A 9,959-nucleotide genomic window follows, 5' to 3' on the forward strand; every position below is an offset into this window, starting at 1 on the left:
TGGCACAATCATTTCACATCGAGTGAGACTCGATGTTGTACGTGAAAGGGTTAATACAATTTATAGCTTTAATGATGATAATCCTACAAGACTCATAGAAAGACACTTTCCTACTTCGTGTACATCCTAAGAAAAAAAGCCCGAAGATGCGTTGTTTACAATGAAAATAATAGGAGACGCGAATCCCGTTAAATGCAAAGAAGGCAATGTTGGATTGTGTATTTTTCACTACTTTGATTTTTTTTCATGGTAAAAGGTTATTCGTTATTCTATGAAAATCATAATTATATTATTATTTTATTTCACTATGACCTCAAAAAAAAAGCTGTAAATACATCGGTCATGAAGGATTGTTCACTTGGGTTTTCGCGAACGATAACACAGTATGGTCGCCGTCGCGAAAGGGTTAAACATTGATTATTTTGTCGCGTTTATTCGTTTCTTTTTGACATTTAACAAATATAAATATAATACTTCGATAATTTTAGAAAATTGTTACTTCTCCGACAAATGAGCTCCTCTTTCATGTGTTGTTCGACTAATGCGACTTACATGAAAATAATTAAATATCAAATTTATTAACAAAAAATGCAATATATAGTATTCAAAAAAGATTTCATTCATTCTCATTTCGCTACGGTGTATGGGCTTCATACAATTTCACTGAAGGAGATTCAATGGATTGCACCTCCTTCTGCGACTCGTTTCATAAACGGGTGAAATTTTCAAACTTCGTGAAAGCAGATTTCGATAGTGAAGAAAACAAAAAACGATACAATGAGAACAAAAAATTAATTAACGTGTTAGTTCAATAACAATGTTTTAATCAGCTTAATAGTAATATTTTGTTTATTTTTTCCCTGCTTGGTGACCAAATTCCCTGATACTCCCTAATTTTCAAGGTTTTCCAGATATTCGACACCCTACTATATGAACTACAGTGGTGGAAGAAATAATGGGTGTAAGAATTTCTTATAAAATCATCAAAATTATAACCTATCATATATAATGCATATTAAAACGCCATCTCTGTGTGAGATTGCTCATATTATGAACAATTAATGGAACAATGGTATCTGCCAAAATTCATATTACTTTGACCGTGAGCGAACGTAAATTTTCATTGATCAGCATTTGAGTGAGAAATAGGTGTTTTACTCTACTATACATCGTGACGTGACTTTCAATACAAATTAATTATTGATCTACGGTTTTCTGTGAATGAAAATAGTAAGTCTGTACTGATATACTAATATTTCACGAGTTGGCTGTAAATTTTTTCTTTTGACGTAGGACTACGTCTAACCGGAAGATATAGGGGGTGAAATGGAAATCTAGGCACTGAACAAGTAGGAAAAAATGCAAGATTTGGAACGCTTATAACTCGAGCATTTCTCAATAGATCGCAAAGGTTTTTGCATCAATTGATAGGAAATATATCTACGCATCTATCATAACGAATAACAATTCATTTTTCTTGAGATAAATAATTGAATAATTGTGAAATATCAAGCATTGTCAAAATGCACTATGTGCCTATTTTTGATTGGTCCATTTTGTGCTCCTCAAATCGAACCGACCAAAACGGGCAACCAGAGCAGCAGCGAAATAGAATGAACCACGATTGGAAAGGAAAAAGAAAAAAATGAACGAAACATTGGTCGCAGTCTCACACATGCGTAATTCTCGAGCCAGCCAGTCAACTTAAAAATCCCCGCTCCGCTGCCGTAACGATCATTCTCATTCAAACCGTACACCACATCGGTTCGCATCACAACACATCAACAAACCAACCCAAGCAGCCATGTCTGGACATGGTAAAGGAGGAAAAGTGAAGGGAAAGGCAAAATCCCGCTCGAACCGTGTTGATCTGGAGTTCCCCGCAAGGGTAGCTAGGCCGAGCGCGTTAGTACCAGTGCATCAGTCCACCTAGCCGGCGTTATATAGTTTCGGCCGCCGAAGTGATCGAGTTAGCTGGTAAAGCTGCTCGCGACGATAAGAAAACCCGCATTCGGAACAGAACACATTCGGTTCGGTGGACATCAAGACAACAGGCAGTTGCAGCGAGTGGCGAGTGGCAAACGCAATCGCAAAACGGCATCAGGTGGCAGAAGAAAAAAGTTTGTTCTTTATACACACTGCTTTGGTGGCAAATCCAGAACAAGGCGGCATCGAGGGCGTTCGAAATGGTTTTTTTCAAAACCACGAGTACTAAGTTTTCTAAATTGGAACCATTCCATAAAACAAGGCGCTTTTCAGGGCCATTAAACCTTCCAAAAAAGAGTTTAGGAAATACAGTTCAATGCTTTCTAAAACAATATCCAAAATAATAATAAAACACAAATTGATTTTTTCATAACTTGTTTGCCAGGATATGATGAGTATGTGAATTTGGCAGTTGTTCTGAGCTTATTGATTTTCACCAATTCTTAAATTGCTTCTAGATTTAAAGTACAGTAATTTACACTTATCTCGACATTTAGCTAATTGGACGGACATGTAATGCGACATATTTAGTTGGACATTTTTGTAAACATAGAGTTCGGGGTCCAAATTATGACCCCACATTGAAAGTCGACACTGTACCGCTGTCATCGCAAATGTTCAATTACAGGTTAAAATTACCTCCAATCCGATACTGAGTGTTGGTAATGCGACGTGCCATTGAATGTAATTTACTGTAAAATATGTCACAAGCTGGATGGGAAGAAATTTTCCAACTGTGAAAGCTGTGGCGAGTGGCAAATGCAATCGCTAAACAGCAAGGTTTAGCCGAACAAGATGGGGATATCGAGTGATAACAAAACAATAAACTCTTTAGATTGAAGATAATTTTGTGATCCTGAAAAGGACCCTTTTTAGCCTGCATGTGAAACCAACGAGCGAACAAATCGTAATGAATGTATTTTTTTGCCATCGCTCCCTTTTAACGCTCATTCGTTCGTCTCGTTGGACTCGCCCCTCTGGCTGAGTCTGCCGATTTGTCTCTATCCTGTGAGTGTGTACCGCTAGAGTATAAAACACGCGGACCCCAAAAAAAATATCTTATTTTCTTTCAAACCGTAAACCCGTGTGGTTGTACGGCATCGGCATCGTGGACGTAACAAAGGAGGACAAGTTAAGGGAAAGGCAAAGTCTCACTCGAACCGTGCAAGTCTCCAGTTCCCTGTTGGTCGCATTCACTGATTGCTCCGCAAGGGTAACTAGGCCGAACGGATTGGTGCCGGAGCACCAGTATACCTAACAGCAATTATAGAGTTTCGGCCGTCGGAGTGCTCGAGTTGGCTTGCAAAGCTGCTCACGACAATCAGAAAACCCGCATCAAGAACAGAGCAGCTTCGGTTCGGCGCTCATCAAGGCAACAATTAGTTTCAGTGAGTGGCAAAGTTTTTTTCCGGCACGTCGCATTAAAGGTAATTTACTGAACAACATGTCACAAGCTGGATGGGAAGAAATTTTCCAACTGTGAAAGCTGTGGCGAGTGGCAAACGCAATAGCTAAACAGGAAGGTTTAACCGAACAAGATGGGAATATCGAGTGATAACAAAAACACAACACCAAAGGTTCTTTTAAGAACCATCAACATATTCATGAAGAGTAAACAGTAAACTAATCCATTTTTAAGGTAGATAGGTAGGTATTCACGTAGGAGAAGAAAATAAAACAATATATTTAAAATATATATTTAACAAAAGCTGTCCCCTTTGTATAGTCCTACGTCACTCCGGTTATGTCCCCGACATTACCCACCCGTCTTTTTTTTTAAGACAATGGATCGTGGCAAACTGTGACATGAAGGTAAAACTTTTAAAGAAATAGCAGGAACCATCGGCTGCTCACAGAATATGGTTACAAATGCTCTGACATACCGAAAGAAATCAGAAACACGAGGAAGGAAAAGGAAAACTCGTTCTATGGATGACCGCCGAATACTGAAATTGGTGAACAAGATCCTGTAGATGTACGGCCAATGAAAAAGAACTTGGACTGGAAGCGACAACTAGAACAACCCGGAACCGCTTGATTGATTGTAAATACCGTGCTCGTGCTACCAGAAAAATTTCTTTCGTATCGGAAAGGAATCGTAAAATAAGACTGGTATTCACTAAACATCATCTGGAGAATCTCAAACAACATGGAGCCAATTTTTTTCAGAATGCTTGTGCTCGCAGAACAATACATGCTCGAGATAAGCGCAGCTGTCATCCTTATTGAAGAAAGTTTTGCTACTGGCAAGCGAAACCAAATCACATACAAAATTCCAGAACCATATTTACTTTCTTGGTGACTAAATAAGCGAAATAAACTCTATCTGCACGCGAACCTAAATAAATTAATGCCTTATTATAAATTATTGGATAAGTTGGTATACCCCAAATATTTTTTAGGTGCACAACCTTAACACCTGCTTCACCATAGCGTCAGTTCAATGCATTGATGTAATGTCAAAGGCACTAACGAAGCCTTTATGATGACAGAAAACAAACAATGTTCACTGCTTGGAAAAAGGCTGGATATTTGTCCCAGTAGAGAATCTTTACTACTACCCTAGCGTAAATAATTTCCTTCCGCTATCTCCCCTCCTTGTTTATATTTATCATTACAAATGGGGTTTCAGCGTAGCAAAGATGCACTATTTCTACGTACGGGTTATGAAGCATGCATGAACGCACACAAACATCCATATATCAATGGCTTGAAGCAACTAAATATACACACACTTATCTCTGTTTTGCGCTCTTCTCAACAGAAGCCCTTTCTGTTAATATTACCAGTCTAGATTAGATTAACTGTCATCCTTTGTGGAGAGAGTTTTCCTACCGTCATGCGAAACCAAATCATTGACAAAATTCCAGAACATTTATTTTCTTGGTGAGCTGACGATAGCCTAGCTTGATGATTCCCGACACAATTGTGTAGCTCAAAACATTAACGCAATGGTGTCAGTTTGATGCAATGACTGCAATGCCAGAAACATCAGCGAGTGAGTAATTAAGTCGCGTCCACAGCTCAGTCCGAAAAGCAATAACAAGCGATCCAGCTCGCCCAGCAACGGTGTTGTTCAGTCGGTGTCCTCACGAAGAATGAAGTTTGCCTCGGCAAGATCCACTATTTATACTCCAGGCAAATATTCCCTTTGTTCTTCCTCTTTTCCTTTGTTCACAGAGACTTTACATCTTACGATGTTCCCTTCGTTGCTCGTCGATAAGTTGCTCGTTATTGACAGCTCGGTTCGGGAAAGCATACAAATGGACAGAACAAATGTATGAGGAAATGGGAATGCTTCCAATTTTCATCAATTTAATCCAGACACAGACTATGGGATTGTAATGTATAGCATGTCAAACAAATCTTAGGGAATTTCCGATTCGTTTGGTATGTAAATCGCCAGAATCCGTTCACGGCAAAAATGATTATTAACGTAATTTTATTTCATAAAAAAGTGACCTGTTTTCTGATTTGGCACCCTTAATGAAAGACGTAGTTCTACGTCAAAAAAACTATGGATGGGTTATACCTATGGTATAACCGCAAGGTTGACGTAGGACTGCTGTTGGCTTAGTAATCAATTGTATTTCTTCAATTAGCAATAATCCCACCTCGGATGTTCCTCATTGGGTACGATATCGCCGCTGCACAGTGTTAACTTTGGTGTGTATTGATTAAACTAGTGAATTAAATTAACTCTAAATTAACTCTACTCATGCATTATGGTAGTAGTTATCGCAGCAAATAGTTATCAACATTTTGCCTAATCATCAAACGGTATGCGTAGAAGTTCAGTGAGCTGGCGACATGAAGAGATATCTCCCAAAGCAGTCTTGAATAATCGAGCCAAAGCGTAACATTTGTACCCACTTTTGTAGACCGTGATAGCAAAACGAATTCCGGAGTGTAAAAATGCATGGGGATATTAAAGTATTGCCGACATGAATGTATCTGCAATGCCGATTTTCCCAACTTGTTGGTTTCAGAATATGTATTGGGAAAACACATTCCGGTTTGCAAAAATGCATGCGAGTACAAAAGTACCCGTAGTTTGCATCTATGTTGCAATGCCAATTTCCCCAGGATCCATGCTTGCATCTAGTTTGCTATGCCGATTTTCAAAGGCTCCATGATGTCTGTCTTTGAAGTCTATGTTAGGGATACATCCATCCATTCCAGCGATCGTACCTCCATCGTTGCACAATCATAACTGAGTGGATTTTCGAGCGGCACTCGCTTATATACCGATTGGTGTGATTTCAATAGCCTATTTTTAAAGCAATTTTAGGACTATTGAAACAAGTTTTTGGATCAAAAAGTAACAAACATATTAACGCTCAAAATCTCGTTCTCCGGCGTAAAGATTTCGTTTTCAAAACTTTAAACTTGCACCCCAGTATAGAAATGAAAGATGTAGTCCTACGTCAAAAAACAACGTGAAAGGTGTTACAATATGAAAAAGATATTTGAGTTCCGAGCCATTCAGTTTTTTTTTTGCAGTCGAAATACATGAATTTGTTTGTTGTCTTCGCAATCAAATTACGAATCATTTGCAACTATCCCCCCTCTTCGAGTGTCCACATAGTATATTTTTTTCATTCGATCTTCGCAATGTGTCGGTTCCACCCGCACTCTCTTTTATTTCACCTATAAACATCAATTTTTGTTTGCTACCAAAATTCAAGTTCTGCTTCTGCTTCTGTAGAATGGTTTATGTTGGGTTTGAGAGAGGATCTGTAACGATATGAAGTCATGGAAACATGGGAGGTCTGGGAGGTGGGAAACCTTAGGGTGTCGGTTTTACCCGCTACACTGAAAACACAAATTCTTATTAATTTGTAGAGATTGTACCAAATTCCGTAGATTGTGCTAGATTCACAGATTCACTAAGGATCCATATTCCCATTTATATAAAAAATACGCAGATCTACGGAGATTTCTGTAAATCTAGCATCTCTGACTTGAAGTTCTATTTTTAAACACAAATTGCATCATTATCTAGAACACTGCATATAATGCAAATAAGATTATTAAGATTTTCATGCTGGTATCGATAAGAGATGCAAACTCAAATTAATGAGCAGCTTTAAATTAGTTAGTTCATCATTCTCCATTAGCACCCGAAGATGGGAATTCTGGAGAACTGGAACGGGTCCTCACTGTGCCTTTTCCCTTTCAGAGAGTGGCTCAAGGATGTGAGGCCACTATCACGACAAGAATGGCCAGTGTTTGCATTTATGTTTTTTTTTTTTTGCATTTATCTGATTCTTATATTTTTTTAAGATTTCATTTCATTATAGTCTGTTGGGTCCCTTGTTTATCCAACACATCTTGTTATTATCCTTCGCATAAGTTTCATTTATTGTAGTGTTGAAAATTCACTCACCTAAAAAAGCCCAAGTTGAATCTATTTCCGCTTGCAGTTCCAAACCAAATATCACTCCACAGTCGAATTGTTCTCCAGTAAATATGCCACTAATGCAGTTCCACTATACAAAAAATCAGTCCACTAATAAGGCACAGTTGTTTTGATACTTTTCGTTCGTTCCTCGGTTCACTGTGTGCCCCTGATTTCATTCACCCTCTCGCACCCGTCTTCCTCGCACTTCTCGCACTAAAACTCTACCGGGTGCACTTTGAAACCGCTTTGCCGCGCCTTACCTTTTGAGCTCCAAAATCAGATCATTCGTGTTCCACGTGTTTTCCACGAAATAATAAGAAAACAAAAAACAACAAGACTTCACTACGCAGCATCCACTTTTTTTTTTGCACTGCTAGTTTGAGATGGCCCTGTTTCTCTCGAACACTCGCGTCGCTCATCCACCCCGAGTGTATCCCAAAATTGGAACGGAAAAAAATTTCCAACCTTTTATTATTGCTCTTTAGAGCGTGTATCGTCTTCACTCTGTGTGAGGCTGCTTATTTTGCCTTGAGCCTTGAATACGTTTTCGCTTCCTCCTCCGCGGCGACCACCCTTCGGAATGCCAACAGAGCACCCCGCGTTCACCTCTCACAGTTTGCACCTACTTGACCCACCGTGTTGGGGCTTTCGCAAAATCCCACGGGATGCTGCAGCTGCTGCTGCGGCCGCCGTCGCTACTGGTTTGCCGTTTTTGGTCCAGAAAAGGCAAAAGAATCTATCCACTTCACGTTTTTCTTCTTCCCTGCGCGTATGCACTCTCGCTCACTATCCACCCGATGTGCGCGCGGCTAACTCCGATCATCCACAAACATCAACAAACGGTGGCAGCCTTACGAGTTTCCCGGACTCGAATTATTTTTTTTATTTCTCCACTATTTACTACAAAACAAGGCACGAAATATACAACTTCGCAGCGATCTGCGCACTGCACAATTCTTCAACTCCTCAATTCCTGCAGTTGAAACAGGCAAGCAAAACCGAAGGCACTGCGATTATTGCTACACACGGCCACAATATAACTCCACTCGCTTCGACGGCAAAACTGAAACAAAAACACGGCAAAATGCAAAAGCACTAATATAACAACTTCTTCGAACTCCGGCGGCTCTCCGGGAATTCGTCGAACCTGATCACCGTCGTCTCTCAGGTGACCGTATTGTTTGCTCATTTGCTCAACTCAATTCGCTCTCTCCCACACAAATAAGTCTGCACGCGCACCCAGCATTGCATTCCATGTGCGAAGTTTGCTACGAAAGAGAGGCTGTCTCTCAGGCTCTCTTTAGCTTGGATCAGATGCTGTCAGTTTTTTTTTGTTTTTATCGTGTTCTTTGCCTCTACCACCGGCTTCGAAGAGATGTCACCGCTTTAGAAACATTCGCAGCGTAATAGGGTTGTCCCACAGATGATTTTAATTCTTGTCATCAACACAAAAATAAACCATTTTTGTTCTTTAAAAAAATATAAAAATAATGTTCGACCTTTCTTTGAGTTTGTTTCTCAATCATTCACTCATTTTTTACAATTTATCACCATTATTCTTTTTCGTGGTAATATCGTATTTCTAGTTTATTGCAATAAACTGAAAAACATCGAGATAGTTTTTTATAAAACGCATTATTTTACAATATTATTCAAAATAAGCAGTTTGTATGATTTAAAAAGCATTGTTTATAAATTGAGTTTTTTTTAATGTTTATTCAATATGATTCGCGTTGTGTGAAAAGATTAACAATCACCTAGCATCTCAGGATTGTTACCGTTTAGAAATATAGTAGTTGTAAGAACATAAATAAATTAGTTTATATAAATAAATAAATATATGTAGGTTGAAAGAAGAATGTAAAACATTAGAATTACTCTAGGACATAAGTTAGCTATAATCACACGAACACACATATACACACCAAATACACAAACCTGGAGTTGAGCGATATACCATAAAACCAAAATAGCTGAAATACACATGTATATGTTTCGAGAAGAGACATACGACATAAAAACTTGGGGAAAAGGAAAGCACTACTGGGTCTATAATAAAATCCAAGGCACAATGGTCATAGAAGAGTGTCCATACTTTTCTAATTCAAATTAAATTGAAAGCACTTGGAAACTGCAGTTCATACAGAGCGGATCGAAAAATTAGGTAAAGAGCATTTGATAAGAGAAGAATTAGACCCAGTGGTAAATAGTGCTTTCCTATCCCAAACAGGACCCAATAATATCGGCACCAATTCAAATAGATTGGCAACAATTGATGTCATCGCTAAGTCAGCGGTCAACGAGAGACTTGAAGTGGAGTCGCCAACTCGTTGGAAACTCTACGCGCAACACAGCTCTGGTACCCAGCTTGCGACGACGGTCGCCAACAACGTCACAAGTGTCCTTCGCTCGGCTCTTGCCGACCGGCCTCCACACACTTCACACGAACACTGTAAGTTAATAAAAATTGGAAAAAAGGAAAATCTAGTGTGTATTCAATTGCCAATTGATCCCTTGATTTGTGCACGGATGTGAAATATGCCGATCTTGAGCCTCCGCGTTTCAAGCT

The 9,959-nt window shown here is 39.2% G+C and overlaps 1 protein-coding gene across 2 annotated transcripts in view; it reads right to left on the reverse strand.

The window, feature by feature from the left end:
* The window catches only part of LOC129778049 (coiled-coil domain-containing protein 85C-A), a 162,120-nt gene extending 153,651 nt beyond the window's left edge, over positions 1 to 8,469 (reverse strand). For both annotated transcript variants that reach the window (XM_055784700.1, XM_055784698.1), the window contains exon 1: positions 7,376 to 8,469. The gene's annotated coding sequence lies outside the window, so the exon portion shown is untranslated. The remainder of the gene's footprint in view (positions 1 to 7,375) is intronic.
* Positions 8,470 to 9,959: the final 1,490 nt, after the last annotated feature.

This window comes from Toxorhynchites rutilus, chromosome 3 (assembly GCF_029784135.1).
Source record: "Toxorhynchites rutilus septentrionalis strain SRP chromosome 3, ASM2978413v1, whole genome shotgun sequence".
NCBI lineage: Eukaryota > Metazoa > Arthropoda > Insecta > Diptera > Culicidae > Toxorhynchites > Toxorhynchites rutilus.